At 42.7% G+C, this 18,421-nt stretch overlaps 1 long non-coding RNA gene across 1 annotated transcript; it reads left to right on the forward strand.

The window, feature by feature from the left end:
* Positions 1–1,081: 1,081 nt before the first annotated feature.
* LOC116994712 lies at positions 1,082–18,197 on the forward strand. Its single transcript, XR_004417555.1, has 4 exons — positions 1,082–1,334; positions 4,786–4,898; positions 13,214–13,326; positions 15,138–18,197. It is a non-coding gene; the product is annotated as an uncharacterized LOC116994712 (long non-coding RNA).
* The last annotated feature ends 224 nt before the right edge of the window (positions 18,198–18,421 follow it).

Consider the following 18,421-nt stretch of genomic DNA (forward strand, 5'->3'; position numbering starts at 1 on the left):
TTTTCTTATTGCTGAGGTGAAATCTTCACTTTGGTCTAAATCTTCTCTTACTGAAAAAGGACCACAGTGACTAAAGGAAGTGAGAAAGGTCTGGTTTCTGCCCCTGGAGGTTCACAGCAAGAGACCTCACACAACCATCCTATAAAACTGTTCCCAGAGGATCTGTTTGCTAACAGTTGCTAGGAGTGGAGTGTGGAGGGCACTGAACCCTGCTCAGTGCTCAAGCACTGCTTTTGCCACAGATCCTTGCTAGATTACCATTACAGCCTGTGCAGTGCTAGAGAATGTTCTGGATTCTTGGAAGAGCTGGGAACAAAGTTGTGTGAGAGCCACTCTTGCCTATTTTCTGTCTTCCAGTGCTATGGTTTAAAGCAATGAAGTCTGGATTAGGAAGGCAACTTCTGCTTCCAGAACACTGACAAAATATTGGAAAAGAGAAACAAATTGGAATAGTCCATTATTAGCCTGCTTTTCCCCACCTCACCATTTCCCCCCACTTTTCTGCAATGGCCATGGGCTATTCCTTCTGAAATTTCTGTGAATGGTTGACCAGCCTTCTTTTACCTGTGCATGTTGTAAAAAATCCATTCATTATTGTGTCTAGCGTTGCATACAGACACTTCTTGATTTATCTTGTTCAATTTTACAACAGTAAATAGTGTGATCTTATTTCTATTCTAGTGTCTCCGATTCAAAAAGCTGTCTGCTCTTTGTTCTAGCCTGACAAGTCAGGTTTTGTATGCAGACCAACCTGGCTAGAGATTTTCAGCCTGACTTTAGCTAACAAAGCATAAAAGAGACAAGGCTCATATATTCTTACAATTCCCACACTGGTCATATAAAATACAAATTACAGACATGACAGATTAACTTTATCCTGTTACATCAATTGGGGATGTAGAAAAATTTTGCCGCTGGCCACATGACTTGTATATTTGATCCTTTCTCCAACTCAGCAGCTCTGTTTTCCATTTGGACAGTCTCTGCCCTGCAGAGCATGTAGTTTACTACACCATTGTGCTGTTTAGTCACAAACATAATCATCTCAAAGTTTATTAATAACCTGCAGTGACTTTGCATTGGAGGGAGGAGCTTATCTTAGAGCATCTTAGAAATTACTGCAGACCCAGCAGCCTTTACCCTTACAGGAAGGCAGGAAGTGGGAGAGGTGCCTCAGCATCAAAACCTGTGATTTACCCCAGTCCCCTGCAGCTTCATGCTTCACCATTTCGTAGGAGATGAAGTGAGAAATGCAGACATCCTGAAGACAGCAAAGACTGTAGGGGCCTTCCAGGAGGAGAGGCATAGAAAAGCTTCTGAGTTGAACATGGAAGGTAAGGCTGGACCTACCAGAATAATACAAATACTAGATACAACAATACAGTGCAATGGCTTTTTGCATTTGGGTAAATGAAAATCTGAAGACATGCAAATACAGACAAGCCTAACACATATGCTAATTTCAGTAAATATTATGTATAAATACATGAGTATACACTTGTATTTAAGTATGGGAAAATAAAATGTATTATCACTATTATGTACTATGTTTCCAAAAATCTTCCTTCTTTCCTTCATTTACTAATATAAACACCCAGAAAATGTTTTTTGCTTGAATAGTTGAATGCTTGAATACTATTTGGTGATGCTAAAATTGTAGCTAAGAAAAAGAAGAGAGCCCTGATATTGGCTTTTTAACACCACAACACTAGAATACTACAATGTGTGAATTTTTTCCTCAGATGACTCAAGTTTCCTCAAAGCAGAACAGCTCCCCTTGTGCTGCTTTCCTTTTTATACTTAAAATGACCCATAAGCAGAGTGAGACTGGATGAACATCTCTTTCTTCCACAGCCCTGTGAATTTTTAATGCCTGGCATTAAGGTGAAAATCATAATTTCTCTCTGCCTGCTGGGCGATGGGCCATCAATTAAATTCTCTTTTGTCCATATGTAAAATAGCTAATGGTTGCAGATTCTTTCCATAATAGAGCCATTAGTGGTAATCTGCCCCTCTCTGCCAACTGATTTACTCAGATGGGTATAGATGAATTGGCAGTAATGTGCTGTATAAACCTGGCTCTGTAGATGTCCTGAAAGCAGCAAAGGTCTCTCAGTTTGATACTTTGCTGCACTGTATGGCTGTTTGATAGGTAACATAATCATATACTGGTGTGGTTGAATATTTTGAGTGTGGTTGTTTATTCCAAGATTTTAGTTTACACAAATCTGATTCATGATATGACATAACGTACATATGAAATATTTTCAATTTGGTAATGTGAATCTGATTCACGTTGATTATATTCAGTGTTGGTGTTCAAAGCTCTGAATTATCTTCAGTGTTTGCTAGCTTACAAATACAGTAGATAACTGTTAGGGAATTTGAAACCCTTTGAATATATGCCCATTTGACTGTGTAACAATTAATATTTTACCTTTTATTGAAAAGTTTTCCTCTCTAAAGAACTCCAGCTTTTTCTTGTAGGTGGGGAACATGGCAGGGGGGACACTGTGTTCCATGGTAATGGTAAAGGAAGAAAGGAAAGCAAAGTAGAGATATCTTGTGAACAGTGATAAATGTTTCAGTCATGCACTTAACCCACATCAGTATTCAGTGGCTGAATAATCAGTAAGAGAAACCATCATTTTCTTTGTATTTGATGTTTGACAAATTTAATAAGCTAAGTAACTTATTCAGTAAAAAAGGGCAATGATCCAGGGGAATGTGTTTTTTATTTTTTATTTTTCCTGTGTTGAAAGCCAATAATGTATATGCAGCTGTTACATGATTTACCATTACTTGAACATATAGGAAGACTACAGCAATATGGAAAAACTCTGAAATGGTTAGGAAAGGCGGAGAGAACATTTATAAGAGAAGTTGCCAAAAGAATCACAGAATCATATCGCAGAGTCATAAAATGGCTTGGTTTGGAAGGGACCATAAAGATCATCTAGTCTCAATTCCTGTGACATGGGCAGGGACACCTTCCACTAGTCCAGGTTGTTCAGATCCCCATCCAACCTGGTCTTGAAGACTTTCAGGGTTGGAGCCCCCAGTTTCTCCTGGCAACCTGGTGTTTTACCGTCCTCTCAGTAAAGTATTCCTTCCTAATATCCAATCTAAACCTACTCAGTTTGAAGCTATACCCCCTTGTTCGGTCACTACATGTTCTTGTGTCTATGTTGTAGGCTTCCTTCAGGTACTGAAAGGCCACAATTAGGTCACCCTTAAGACTTCACTGCTCCAGACTGAGCCCCAATTATGTCAGCCTTCCCTCACAGGAGAATTGTTCCATCCCTCTAGGCACCTTGGTGTCCTTCCTCTGTATTCCATTGAGCAGGTCCATGCCCTTCTTGCGCTGGGGATTCCAGAGTTGGATGCAGTACTTTAGATGAGGTCTCACAAGACTTGAAAAGAAGGGACCTGCTACTTGCACTTCTTTTGGTGCAACACAGGATACATTTGAATTTCAGGGATGCAAATGCATATGGCTGGCTCATGTCTAGCCGTTCATCCACCAGCATCATCCCCAGCCTGTTTTGATGCCAGCTGCAGCACTTTGCACTTGGTTTGGTTAAATCTCATGAGATTCCCATTACTCCAGCTTGTTCAAGTCCCTCTACATGGCATCTGGTCTTTCAGTTGTGTTGGCCACACACTGAATTTGGCATAATCTGCAAATTTGCTGAGGATGTACTTGATCCCTTCATTTCTGTCATTAATGAAGATATTAAATAATACTGGTCTCAATATGGACTTCTGAGGGACACCACTTGTCACTGGTGTCCACTGAGAATCTGAGCCACTGACCACACTGGGTGTGATCATCCAACCTGTTTCTTATCCATCTATCAGTCCACCCACTGAATCTCTCTACCTCCAATTTAAAGAGAAAGATTTTGGGGGGGGTGGAGAGGATTGTGTCAGAGGCTTTACAGAAGTCCAGATAAATGGCATACATAGTCTTTCCCTTGTCCACTGATGCAGTCACTTTTAAAAAGGACTTTAAAAGAAGGAGATATCTTTCTTGAACCACTAAACTGTTCAATAATTTAAATATATGATCTATGAAGAGAGCACTTCTGGCCTGAAAGTAATTCACCTAAAGGCCAGTGTTTACTCCAGGATATAAATGAAATATTTGAGGCTGCTTCCTTTTTCAATAATATGAGAGAGGAATTTTAAAAATGGGCAGAAGTGATACTGGCAAGATGTTTCAAAAGCTATTATCAGTAGTCCCCCTCTACTCTAATTAAAGTCTAAAGCAGAATCCCAAGGAGTTGATACCAAAATGAAGTTTGACCAATACTGAATGCTCTTGAAATTTCCACAGTCCCATATGTTTGTGTGCAAGCATTTACGTTAGTGTTATGTATGTACACATTGCAACTAATGCATCTGTGTCCAGTAAACAGACACACACTTTCTTGCTCTCTGCTTGCTTTTCTTGTCTGGCACACTCTGCGGATTGTTTCCAATCTGGGTCATTTCTGTCCTCCTGCCAGTTTTCCAGTCCAGTGTGATCCAAATTAAATAATCTTCTATTGTGCCTTTCCTGATGAATGTGAGATTAATCTTAGCAGAATGTGGGACTTTGCCTGACAAGATGATTACTGCAATATTTAAACAGCCCTTAGGGCCTTAATTCACTAACAATTTATGGTTCTCCCTAAATGTGAGTGCTGTTTCTGCCTTCTGAATGCCCAGGTGCACCCTGCTGTGAACTGCATTGTCAACTGGAACTTGGTGACATGCACTTACTCTGTTTTGCTGCTCTAGGTAGAGTCCGAGAAGGGCTTTAAAGTGCTCCCCCTCCTGCTCCCCAAACCTCAAGAAGAAATCTCATCCCAAAGAAAACCAGAAAAATGCTGATGGCAGCCAGTGAGGACCAGGTAAGGGAGGTCCTCTTTCACTTGCATTTAAGTAGAGCTGCCATGATCTGTATTGTGGTGACTGTCTCCACCAGACACTTGGAGCAAGAGAGGTGCGTGGCCTCTGCTCCCTTCTGGAGCCAGCTGTGAGTGAGGGCTCAGAAGTTGCTGGGGCCAGCCAAGGAAAATCCTTGCTGGAAAGCCCAGTCCGCAGTGCAGACACCAGACAAAGTGGCCAGAATAGAATCTGAGAAGTTTAAAAGGAATTTAAAAATGAAGCCAACACTTAATGAGGCTTGGGAAGAAACCTCCCCTAAGGCCCTGTTATTGAATAGCTGCTGGCTGTAGACTTTTTTTTGGTTCTCTTTTAGAGCAGCTGGTACTGGCCATTGCTGGAGATGGAAAAGCTGACAGGGTTAGACATGCCAATGGCTGTCTTAAGGCTTATTCTAATAGAGTACAGATTCTTAGCAATGGATGCAGCACGATGAGGACATCTTTGCAATGTACGAGTGAAGGAAGTATCCCATCTTCCCTCTCACGTTTGTGTCCAGCCTGTGTCACATTTGTGTCCCATGATACAGGGTTATGTTTCACTTGCACAGTGTGCCTTTAACTGTCTGATGTCTGTAGCATAAAGCAACTGGTAGCGTTTAGTGGCTCTCTGCACCAGTAGCTCCGTCTTGAGGGAGTGAAATTGATGTAATTTATCATGGCAGGTGAATATGCAAGCTGTGCCTCTTGCCCCATCAGACAGTGTAGCAGAAGAAGCAATAGACAACGAGTCAGAAATAGCTCTTTTCTTTTTTTTTTTTTTCCTCCAGCTTTCTGAAACAGCAACACTGTGTGTCTGCATGGTTGGAATATCTAGGGACAGTAGCTCCTCTTAATGGTGCTGTGTACCACCACACACTGTCAGAAGCTGTTGGGGTTTTATTACTGAACCATTCACTGTGCATCTATTTTGACAGAAGTGGTAATGAAGACTGCATTTTGGTTTTGACATTTTTTTCCAATTGAAAAAATTTCTTTCTCTGTGTTTATATTTTGTCTTGATGTTTTTGTAACTGTCCCTTAAAACTGAAGTACCCTTTTATCCGTTCTTTAATATTCTTTAATATCCCAAGCAGGACCATGCAAATGGATGGGACTGTCATTGCCTGGATCAGTATGTTTTTTTCTTCCTCACTTACTGTTCCCTAATAATTCTGTATTACCCTGGCTTGATAGATTCATTAAGAATCATAGCTTCAGTGCCTCCAGAATTTTAAGATGAAGATTACCAATCACCTCCACTTGACTGCAGTGAGCTCCTCGAGTTTTGGTTCCACCTCAGCTGTGTTACTTTGTGTTTTCACAGACTTGTTCTGATTAACCTTCTTGCCTGTGCCTCCACTTTCAGCATCATTTCACTAATCCATGCCAGAAAGACAGGAAACGTGGACATGAGTCATACCCACAGGGGGTATCCAAGGGATACATAATCCTGCTCCCACTTTGAAGGATCCCTCAGCATGAATATTGCAACTTGAGTTCAAATATGCCGCTGCTGTTACTTCTAGGAGAGAGATTCTGCAGGACTGGGGGAAAAGACAGCAAGTGGCATAGTTTTGTCTGGGCAGGGACCTGTTCCAACCATTTCTAGAATTTGTCCCGATTAGCTGGGCTCCTCACAGGTGCTGGCTCCACGTTGTCCCCAGGGTGGCTGGTGGGAATGCAGCTGCTTTGCACCTCTGTAGCCCAGGCTGCTCGTGTCTGGGACTAATCACAAGTGCTTCAACCATGAAAAGGTTTGTGACTTTGAGAGTATTTTACATATCCCTGTTAAGAAACATCAAAATAACCATAATCCCTTTGCAAACGTTAAGTCTTAACACAATCTTTTACTTGGCTCTGTGTCTGTGAGCAGGCATACACACGTTAACAGGGCTAATGAGCTGAACAGCCAACAAAATAAAATGAATAAAATAAATACAATAAAATAAAATAAAGTAAAATAAAATGAATTAAATTAACTGAAATAAAATAAAATATAAAACAAAATAAAACAAATGCCTCCTACTCCCAATAGTGTAGTCTTATCACAGTTGGACTGTATTTTCCTTCTGCCGAATTCAGTTTTATTTTAAATTCTGCACATCACAGCCATACTAAATATCCCCTTAGACAAGACACAAAGCTGCTGAGTAAGACCCCTGCAAATCAGGGATGCTTTTTCATAAGAACCAACATGCATAATTTATATCTGCATACAATTAGCCTGTTTACATTTATACATCTTCTGTTTCCTTTTATGTGAAATATTCCACAGGATACTTGGTAATGCATTCAAAGTAGCCTGGTTTTTTTTTTGGTTTTTGTTTTTTTTAAAGGCTGCAGGACTAAACAATTTATAAAACCTCACATCTAATAAATACTTTATATGAATACAAAAGAGTTTTCTTACTAGGTAGCAATGGCTTTACATTAAAAATAGTCCTGCCTTTTCCCAGTTTAGAAATTCTCTCAAGCAGTACTCTATAAATCCTTGACACATTTTAAAAATGTGTTTAAATTGTGGGTTTTGTGAATGCATTCAGTGTCAGAGTCATAATCATCCCTGCAGAATGGATAGAGCAGAGCAAAGTCTTTCCATCACCCCTGATCTGAAGGGCCACTCCTTTAAGACTTCAAGATCCTTTGGGGGGTTTGGATTTGCTTCACCAGGCATACTGAGGTTTTCTTTAATCCTTCTGTGCCCACTGTGTGGTGTCTCTTGGCCCAAATGACATGGCAAAGCTGCATGTGCGTAACAGATGATAATGAAGGGGCTTGGTGTGATTGTAGGATCATAGAATCATTTAGGTTGGAAAAGACCTCACAGATCACTGACTCAAACCATTAGCCAGGAACTCAAATCCACCACTAAACCATGTCCCTAAGGGCCACATCCATACATCTTTTAAATACCTGCAAGGATGGTGAGTCCACCACTTACCTAGGCAGCCTGTTCCAAAGTTTGACAACAAAAAAATTTTCCTAATATCAGATTTAAACCACCCCTGGCATAACTTAAGGCTATTTCCTTTTGTCCCATCCCCTGTTATTTGCAAGTAGAGATCTGACCCCCCACTGGCCTACTGTCTCTTTCCAGGGAGTTGTAGAAAGTGATAAGGTCTCTCCTGAGCCACCTTTTCTCCAGGCTAAACACCCCCAGCTCCTTCAGCTGCTCCTCATAAGTCTTGTGCTCCAAACTCTTATTTGGCTCTGCATCAGAAATGCAGCAAGCTGGTGAGTGCAGTTGTAGAGCATGGCTGTGCTGCACAGCAGGTAAGAAGATGGAGAGGGCTCACGCCAGGGCTGTTTGCAGCAGGTTATAGTCAGCAACTCGAGGTGTGTGAGGATAATAAGCATTCATTGGGAGAGGGGAAACAGGTCTGAAAAGGAAGTGGCATGGAGAAGGTCACCTCAGGGGAGGACAAGTGTCTAGGAGGGAGTAAGCAGGAACAGTAAGACTAAGATTTTGAAAGAAAACTTTCTTGCTAAAGGAGAAGAAATCCTATTGTTTTCTGGGCAGAAAAGATCATGTGCATTCTATATGGATAATATTTAATAATGGAGATATACAAATTAAATCCCTTTGCAAACAACTCATTACTAGCTCTGTACTCATGCACTTAAAATTGAGGAGGTTTCTGCTGTTGTAAAAACAGAGGTATAGCAGGGATGCTCTGTGTTTACGAGCATGTCAAACTCAGAGCAGTGGAGTTTTGGGTTCCCACCACCATCCAGACATATACCATTCTGCAGCTTCTGCCATGCAGAAGTGATGAGTTAGGTCCATAGTATTTTAACTACTAGCTACCGAACTTTGGATTTGAATGGCTGTGCACAGACTAGCGCTTCCTCCCTCAGCACACACTGGCACTTCTCCTGGAGCATTTGCTCTTTGGAGCAGATTTCCTATTCATATTCCACCCCCTGCCTTCCCCCTGTTTTTTTGGGTTTTTTTTCCCACTGTCTCCTGAGAGCACGGTAGCTATTTTCTGTCCATGAGTCAATGGTGAGAATGGTGAAGATTTTGGTACAGGATGATCCAACAGGAGAGGAATTACTGGTATTACTTTGCACTCACTCAGCACCAACTCTCCAAAGAGCTATTATTGTAACATAAAACACAGCTGGAGCATAAACCATTGATCCTTATGAGTTTTTTCTTCTTTAATCAATATTTCTTTATAGGGCAACTTCACTCAGGATGCAATAAAGAGGTACATCATAACTGCTATGTGCCACACGACACAAGGGTTCATTTTAAATGCTCTGAATCCTGCTGGTATTGAAAGGGGACCATAGTGCCACAGCAGGCCAGAAGATGATACATTTGGAGACTGGGCCCTGCAGCCTATGATGCTGCCAGGACCTCTTAGACAGCTCCCCAGGGCACAACCCTTGAATCTGCCAGTGACTGTAGCTCTTGACCTCTCCTGTGTCTTAGACTCCAGGAAATTATTTCTCTGTTCTATTTTTACTCAGTGGCTTTTAGACTCACAACTTCTGGCTGAGGAACAGGATGACTAAATACTGACCAGGACAAGTCCCAGTTCCCTAGATTCTTATAAAGCCTGGAGGACTGGAAATGGGCAGAGAAGAAACATCCAAAAAATCACTTACACCAAGTCACCTTGCATAACAAGACAATTAAAACATCCATACCAGCAGTGCATTTTTATAAATGAGTTCTGTCAGGAGCCGAGGAAGAGCTCAGAGTCACCCCACAAGGCAATAAGGAAAGAGTGTCAGATAGCAATTAGTGTTCATACAACCAGGCAGATGGGTTGTCCTTTGCAGCTCAGATGTGGAAGCGACTTTTGTGGAGTTTTTCGAGACTACAAAGCACTGAACAGCTTTTGTTATAATAGAACTTGTCTGTCAGATACTGAAATAGACCAAGATAAGTTCATATGCTCACAATTTTATGTTTGATGCTAAATAGAGGACTACTGTTCAAATAAAAGGAGGAAAATGAGAAGAAAAAAATCCCAGGACAAGTTCCCAGGCAGAGAGGTCCTGCATAAACATCTTGTCATACTAGAAGCCTGGGCAATCACAGACCATATGAAGTTTAACAAGGACATGGGCCAGATTCTGCGCCTGTGACAGTGAAACCGTGGATGTAGGTACAGACTGGGGAATGAGAGGCTGGAGAGAAGCACCACAGAAAGGGGCTTGGGCATCCTGGTCCATGGCGAGTCGAACACGAGTCAGCGATGCCCTGGCAGCCAGGAGGGCCAGCCCTGTCCTGGGGGGCATCAGGCACAGCATCACAGCTGGGCAAGGGAGGGGATTGTCCTGCTCTGCTCTGAGCTGGGGCAGCCTCACCTCCAGTGCTGGGGGCAGTTCTGAGTGCCACAAAATAAGAAGGATATAAAGCTATTAGAGTGTGTCCAGAGGAGGGTGAACAAGATGGTGAAGGATCTAGAAGGGAAGCCATATGGCCAGCAGAGGTCACTTGACTTGTTCACCCTGGAGAAGAGAAGAGCAACGGGAGACCTTGTTTGCAGTCTACAACTTCCTTGTGAGGGGAAATGAAGGAATAGGAACTGATCTCTCTCTGTGGTGACAGGACCTGAAGGAATGGCCTGAAGTTGTGTCAAGAGAGTTTTAGGTTGGATATTAGGAAGAAGGGTGGTCAGGCACTGTAACAGGCTCCCCAGAGAAATGGCCATGGCACCATTCCTGCCAGAGCCCAAGAAACCTTATGGCAAATTCTCTCTGGCCTATAATGTGTTTCTTGGGGTTGTGCTGTGTAGAGTCAGGAGGGCCTTGATGATCCTTGAAGGTGCCTTCCAAAGGAGGATATTCTGTGAATTTAAGTTAAGCTTTGGTATAATTGTATAGCTTGCTGTTGTTTCGCAACCATTAATTTTATTGTATCACTTTTATTTTTAGGAAAATACTCCTGTCTCTTGCTATTAACCTCTGCTGTTCATTGTGAAGTTAGTAGAAGTTAGTAATGACCAATTAATGTTGCTGAAACAGACCTGAACTTTGGTTCCTTGTTGCTTCCCAAAGACCCTGGTTAGTACGTGAGCATCATTACTCTGCCATTTTTCATTTCCTGCAAGCCAGTGACCAACAGGCCACAAGACAAGCAATCCTGTCTCAAGTAGCCTAAAGATTTAGTTAAATCTCAACAACATACACAAACATGTGGGGATGGAAAGAAAGAGATTAGAGATGTCAAAGCTGCAAACAAGATCTGATAGTTAAAGATCACTTCCTTTTTTAAAGGCTAACAGAGATGTCCTGTGAAGAAGGAAGGGCAGGACTAAGTCTCTATGTACTGATTAATTTCCAGTTACCATTGGAGGGCTGTGGGTAACCTTTGCTTCTGATTTTCTCCTCTGTTTGTTTCCCAGTGTGTGGCAGAAGGAAAGATACTCCCTGTGCTCTGTGTTACCCCCAACCCCATCCCCAGTTCAGCACTAGAGCACTGAGAAAGTATGGATGAGGATGGGGACCCGCACAGACTGACTAAAATCACTTAAAAACAGATTGAGAAGAACTGCACATCTCACTCTGTTTTGGCAGAGATGTAAATTATCAGATGTTCTGTTACAAAAGCTATAAAGAAACTGATAAAGAACCTTGAGTTTATGAGCAGACTCTTGTGAGTTAAGGATATGCTGGCCTTCGAGTAGCAGGGTTTGTCCACCCCATTTTTATCTGCTTTCTCTACAGCTGTTCTTGCTTTAGTTTGATGGGCTGTGGGAAAGAGAAAAACAATTGAGCCAAGCAGAAATGGCGGTTGACTTCATAGGTCAGAAGGATGTCCATACTAACATATTTTTTAACTCACCAAACTATGCAATGGAAGTGCTGCTGATTTCAGAGAGGTGGGAGTATGCATGAGACATGTGCTATATGCACATGTGTGTATGACACGCACACACATATAACACATATGCACACATTCACAAAAAAAATATACCACAGTGATGTCCAATGGGATGATGGTATTTTTTCAGGCAATTCCAGACAAAAAGATTGCTTTTTTCATCTATGTTGACTGTGAACAGAAAACAAGATGGAAGCGTAGGCTGATGTATGAGATGGGCAGAAAGTGTGAGAGAGTTCAACACTGTATCACTTAGTGCAAAAATGCTTTGGCAGAGCATATAGGTGTAAAAATATGAAGATAGAAAGAGAAGGAATTCAATTTCTTCCATTTTGAGCCTTTATTTTACTAAAGAGGTGAAAAGTTCTTAAAACATCAAAGAGAAAGCTTTATGGATTGTTTGAGCTGTGAAAAACTCAGTTTGGTTCACACAAGCATTGATGATTTTCTCACTTTCTATTGATATGTTATGCATAGAGTTATCACACCAGTGATATTTCACAGTGTTTCTTAGACCCCTGAAAGGTCATGGGATCAGTTGCCAACAAAGTTCTGCTACAAATTCTGATCAGACCTACAGTATTCAGTGCTAGATAAGGTATGCCTGAGCATTTTTCACTTTGAAGTTCACTGCAAAGTTTAGGAACACACCAAGCTATTTGTTATGGAGCACACTAAAACAGAACAAAGGAATCTTGTTAAAAATGAAGATGCTCCTCACATCTATCCAGCATGTTATGGGGCACCAGGTGGAAGTATTACGAAAAGATAGGCCTGCTGAGTAATTTGAGAATAAGGGATTTGTTATACTGTCAAAAGATAAAGATCTTCTGGTCTCTTTGAACAAATCCATTCCTCATACCTTAATACTCAACAATGAAAAATAAGATATTTGCACAAAGAAAACTGGAGATAATAGAATTGTTTAGGTTGGAAGAGATCTCTAAGATCATTAAGCCTACCATTTACTGAGCTACATGAATGGAAGTCATCAGTAAAATGCTCGATTATTCACACAACAGAAAAAAAAAGATTCAAAGAAAATACGTATAACTGGGAATTTTAAAAATCACATGGTCAGTGAGTGAAAAGTAGTCAAATGAGTTTTTGTTTCCAGCCCCAATAAATGACTGGCAATTTGATAGAGATGCTGCAAACATGACTTGGTGGCCATGCTGGGTAAGCTGAGAGGCCCATTCTCCTGATTTATTTTCTCAGTCACTTTCCAGGTTTACATCTGCTGCTCCCTGTGTGCATGCCTCCTGGAGAATCACCACCAGAAGGAGTTATTGACTTCTCAGCCACCACTGATCAAAGAGTCTCCCGGCACTGCAGTGTATCATACCTCTCAAGTGACTACTCAAATTTAGGACTTAATGCCTCAAGGTGTCTATTTTGCAGACAGATAAAGGTCATGATTTTTAGACATCCTGGACAATGTTCTCTTTGTTTGCAGGTTATGTGAAAGCTGAATGGGAAGATGATCTGAAATAAGCTGAAACACTCCTATGACAACAGCAGTGAGAAAGTTAATTTAGTGATGCACTGAGCATCTTCACATTCTGCCAGGTAGTGATATAGAGGATTAAAAACAAGCCTTTTTGCTTCTATGACTTTACTAGTCTTAAATATATCCAACAACAAACCTAGGTGGAGAAATCTCTTGTTGGTATATTTTGCATGCAACTTTTTTTTTATCTATGTTCTTAGGTCTTCAGATACTGTTCTATTGACTGATGTCTTTGCTGGCATTAGGTGATGTTTATCTGTATAGATGAGGATTAGGTGGAGTTCATTTAAGAGATGCCTGGGTACTTTGGAATATGCATATGATACAATATACAGTAGTTTCACGAATACAAGCCGCACGGATTATAAGCCGCACCCCCGGTGCCTCGACAATGTTGCTGTCTTTGTCAATAGATAAGCCGCACCCCGAATATTAGCCGCACTTTCGTTCGTCGCGAGAATCCGTGCGCAGCTTTCACAAATTGGCCAATTAGTAACAGGATCGCGGCATAGCGGGCTTTACTGGCTCGGGGCGGGGCCAGGCAGGCTCGGCCCGCTCATGGTTGCCGACGGGGCCGGGTGGCCCAGCTCAGCGCCACGGCTCGGCGGGGCTGGCCGGGTGGTGCTGCTGCCGCCGCCGCCGGGCTCGCTGGCCCCCCTCTCCCGTCAGCACCGCCCCGCTGCCGCGTTCGCTCGCCCGGCTGGCAGGGCTGCCGCCGCCGGGCTCGCCGTCCGCCCCGCTGCCGCTTTCGCTCGCCCCGCGCCGCGCCTCGCGAGCGCCGCGCCCGCCCCGCGGCGCTTTCGCGGCTCGCGGCGGCGCTTTCGCGGCTCGCGGTTCGCGGCTCGCGGTTCGCGGCTCGCGGTTCGCGGCTCGCAGTTCGCGGCTCGCGGCGGCGCTTTCGCGGTTCGCGGCTCGCAGTTCGCGGCTCGCGGTTCGCGGCTCGCGGCTCGCGGCTCGCGGCTCGCGGTTCGCGGCTCGCGGCGGCGCTTTCGCGGCTCGCGGCGGCGCTTTCGCGAGCGGCGGCGCTTTCGCTCGCCGAGCAGCGCTTTCGCGAGCGCCGCTTTCGCTCGCCCCGCCGGCAGGGCTGCCGCCGCCACCACCACGCTCGCCGGCCGCCCCCGCCCGTCTGCACCGCCGCCGCGTTTCCTCGCCCTGGCCGGCACTGCAGGCCCCCGCACCGCCGGGCTCCCCCACGCTGCTGGCCCCGATTATGCTGGGCTTCCCCCGCTGCCAGGCAGCCCCACCCGCCGGCCTTCCTGCTTCTGCCATGCTCCCCTGCACTGCTAGCCCCAGTTCTCCCGGGCTCCCCCGCCCTGCTGGCTCAGGCTCTGCCGCCCGCCCCCGACACTGCTGGCCCCGCCTCTGCCAGGCTTTCCCACCTCTGCCGGGGCCGGCCGGGCTCCAGCTTGGCTTGGGGCTGCCGCGGGCTCTCACTTCCGTGTTGGCAGCTTTTAGAATTTTGTTAATAGATTAGCCGCCCCGGAATATTAGCCGCACTTCCGGGTTTCCACCAAAATTTTGGTCAAATTGGTGCGGCTTGTATTCGTGAAATTACTGTATTCCTATACAGAAATGAAAAACATGGTGACAGGGCATGTAAAAAACATGAAAGGAAGTGTTTAGACAGAGTAGATTGTGAAAACCGGGATTTTGTATTGAAATGTATTTATGAAGAGAACTGGGATTTAGAGGGCTAAGCTGCTGGTGTTTTGGTAAATAAGTATCTCAACTTTTTATTTACCGCTTTAGTTCAAAACAATTTTAATTAGTTCTAAAAAATAACGTAATTTTAAAAAAATCCTGAGTAAGGTGAAAAAATCCTTTTCTTAGGATAAGATCATCATTATCTCCATATATGTTTTGTCCACAGGACCTGCTTGTTATCGACCTCTTCCCTTATCTGGCTCAAAGCCCACCTTGTATTCTCCCCTGGTGGCTGTGCCTCAGTGGTCACCTTGCACGTGGTGAGCAAAGCACCTGCTGCTTTTGCAAATGGCCAACTGTTTGAGTCATTAACCATCAACATTTCAGTCTCTCACACACGGGGGAGCGGCTGTCCCCCTGCAGTCCACGGAGTCAAGAGGGAGTGCAGAGATCCCCTACAGTCCAAGGAGATTTAGGCTGGAGCAGCTGGATTCCTGAGAAGAGGTTGTGATCCAGAGAGAAGCCTGTGCTGGAGCAGGTCCTGGCAGGGACCTGCAGACATGTGGAGAGAGGAGTCCACTCCAGAGCAGATTCCTGGTAGGACTTGGGGCCCTGTGGGGAACCCAGGCTGGAGCAGGCTGTGCTTTGAGGAATGAATCTCATGGAGGAGTGACCCACATTGCAGCAGTTTGGGGAGGACTGCTGCCCAAGGGATGGACTCACAATGAAGTTGATGGAGAACTGTCTCCTGTGGGAGGGACCCCACACTGGAATGGGGCAAGGACTCTTCTCCCTGAGCAATGGCAGAAACAGCCTGTGATGAACCAACCAGAGCCTCCATTCCCTGTCTCCCTGCACCAGTGAGGGGGAGGAGATGGAGCTTGGAACAAGAGAGGGGTGGGAAGAAGGTGTTTTTAACATTTACTTTAGTTCTCGTTACTCTGCTCTTATTTTGTTGGTAACTAAATCAGTTAATATCCCCAAGTTCAGTCTGTTTTGCCTGTGATGACAATCAATCACTCTCCCTGTCCTTAACTCATGAACTTTTTGCTATATTTTATCTCCCCTGTGCAGTGGAGGGGAGGTATAGAAAGGCTTTTGGTGGGTGCCTGTCAACTCACCTCAGTGACAGTATGGATGGAATTAATGAACAGACTCTATACACTGTTTACTGCTGGTTGTGTTTATTTGTTTGCTTGTTTGTTTTCCCACTTATCAATGATTATAGGTTTGTCTGGTTTTCTACTTGTCAATAACTATGGGTTTTTCTGGCAGGATTAATTCTGTGCGACAGGTATGCTGATGTACATAAGCATGTGTAGATGAGTGCAGGGGTTTTTCAAACAGTCTTTAATTACTCATGACATTGAATTTACAGATCCAGATTCTCAAATAAGGTACTTGAGAAGGAGTTGTGTGTGTATTTTGAATTTGTAGAAGACATATTTGGGCTCCCATTTAAACAGTATATCAAAATAAGGACATGAATTCAGTGAGTGTGATCTTCAGCTGAGACACCAGTTTACAAACTGGTTAATTACATATTTTAAATACATAATTATATCGAGGGAAATATCTGCTAGTATGTCAGATAACTGGGTATTCTATTGCCACAACTAAAGGAATTTTCCAATTGCTTAGGAAGGGTATTTTTTCCTCCTTTTCATTTTAGAGATCAAATAGAGCATACCCTCCATTTGCTTGTCAGAATTAGAAAGCTAAGTTAAGAAGATGTTTAGAGAGAGGGGGTTTTTGCTACCTTGCTGTTAAAATAATGTTTTTCTGTCTATAAGCACAATATTTTCAACATTGTAATGCTAGGAAGGAAGGACAAGATTACTAGCTATCATCTCTGATTTCGCTGTTTCCTGTTTCATGTCTTATATGGCCTAAAATTTCTGTAGATAAATGCAGTTTCCAAGTTAAACACAGACGTGGTGCAGTGTAATTCTGGCAGGTGCTATTGTGTTTGTGCTGTAAGAGGAGTTACCTGATCTTGCTTGCCTTTGAAGCTGAGCCAAAAAGGGGGCTGATTTGGCTTCCCCTCAAACATGCAGTGATGTAAAATAGAAATTTTCACCAGCAGGTACTTTTCAGAGGTGAAACAGGTCCTCAGTGAAGAGCTTGTTTTCCAGTCCTTCCTGGACTCTCACAAATACCTGCCTGCTGTTCCTTAGGAATTATGCTTTCCTTTGCAATTTTTGAATGTGCTTTGCAGCAGTTTGTAGAGATGCTGATACAAAAGGATAAAGGTTAAGGGTGTTCTAAGAGATATCACACAGAAAATAAGTAAGGAAAGAGAAATTGGCAATATAATGCAGAGATTAAGAAAGTGTGTTGCAAGAAAGGATGTAAAGATGCACGCAAATAGGAGAATTAAATAGGGAAAAATAAGATAGTAGGCCATGATTGAAAATGGTTAACATGAAAACACAAGGCCGGCAAAAAGTAGCTAAGACAATACTTATTGAAATTTCATTCATCAGAGGAACAAGAGAAACAAGATCCTAATTTCATGAGCATCCTAAAGTTCAGCAGGCATAAAATCATACAGTTAAATTACAGAATACCAACACTCTAAATCATGCATACATACATACAAACAAGATGTTTAAAAAAATAAATGTAATCTTATTTTAAACTGCTTATGGTTGCCCCCAGAACCAATTTAGACATTTTGTCTGTAATACCCTGGCATGGTTCCTGTAAAAATGGGAGCGATTTGAGATTCAGCAAGTTGGTTAGCAATTTAACTGAAAAAAAAATCAACCTGGTACAGTCAAATAATGTTAAAAGGTTTTACTTAAGCTCAAAAATCACAGAATTCAAGCATGACTAAAGTGGTGCTACTTAACCCCCTCCATTCTGTGGAAGGATTATAGCAGCTATTCATTGTTTGAAATCTCTTTTAACACTTAAATCCAGCAGATTAAAGATAGGATTTTGAGAACTGAGTGCTAGGTGAGGAGATTGTGAGAAGAATAATGATAAAAGGAGCCATTGTCATCAAATTAGTTTAATTTGATAGTTATATTTATAGTCATGGGGGATAATGCGTAGGAGCTGGAAATATTTTTAAATCCTGCTTTACTTCTTGTCTGTAATGTTTCTTTTTTGAGTGTTATGTCTGTTGTGCCTGTATGAAAGTTGCTCACAAACTAGACATAATAGTCAAGTTTAAAAGCATCTTTTTTTGATTTTACTCTTCATAATGTGATTCTTGTGACTATCAGAACAAATTGATTTGTAAGAAATCAGATGCTTGGCTAATGAAAAGCACTATAAAATCCGGACATCATTAATAAAAAGGATTACAAAACAACTGCTTCTAATAGAAAATAAACAAAGTCTACATTCTTCTTATTCTCTGTCATTGAAAAATGTGTTTAATGCCTTTTGACAATTGTGTTGTTTTGATTTAATCATTATATTCCTTACAGAAATATTAATATCTACTATAAACCATCTAAGTTATTTAGGCATATCTATCTTATTTAAGTAAGATGAATA

The sequence above is a fragment of the Catharus ustulatus genome, chromosome 3 (assembly GCF_009819885.2).
Source record: "Catharus ustulatus isolate bCatUst1 chromosome 3, bCatUst1.pri.v2, whole genome shotgun sequence".
NCBI lineage: Eukaryota > Metazoa > Chordata > Aves > Passeriformes > Turdidae > Catharus > Catharus ustulatus.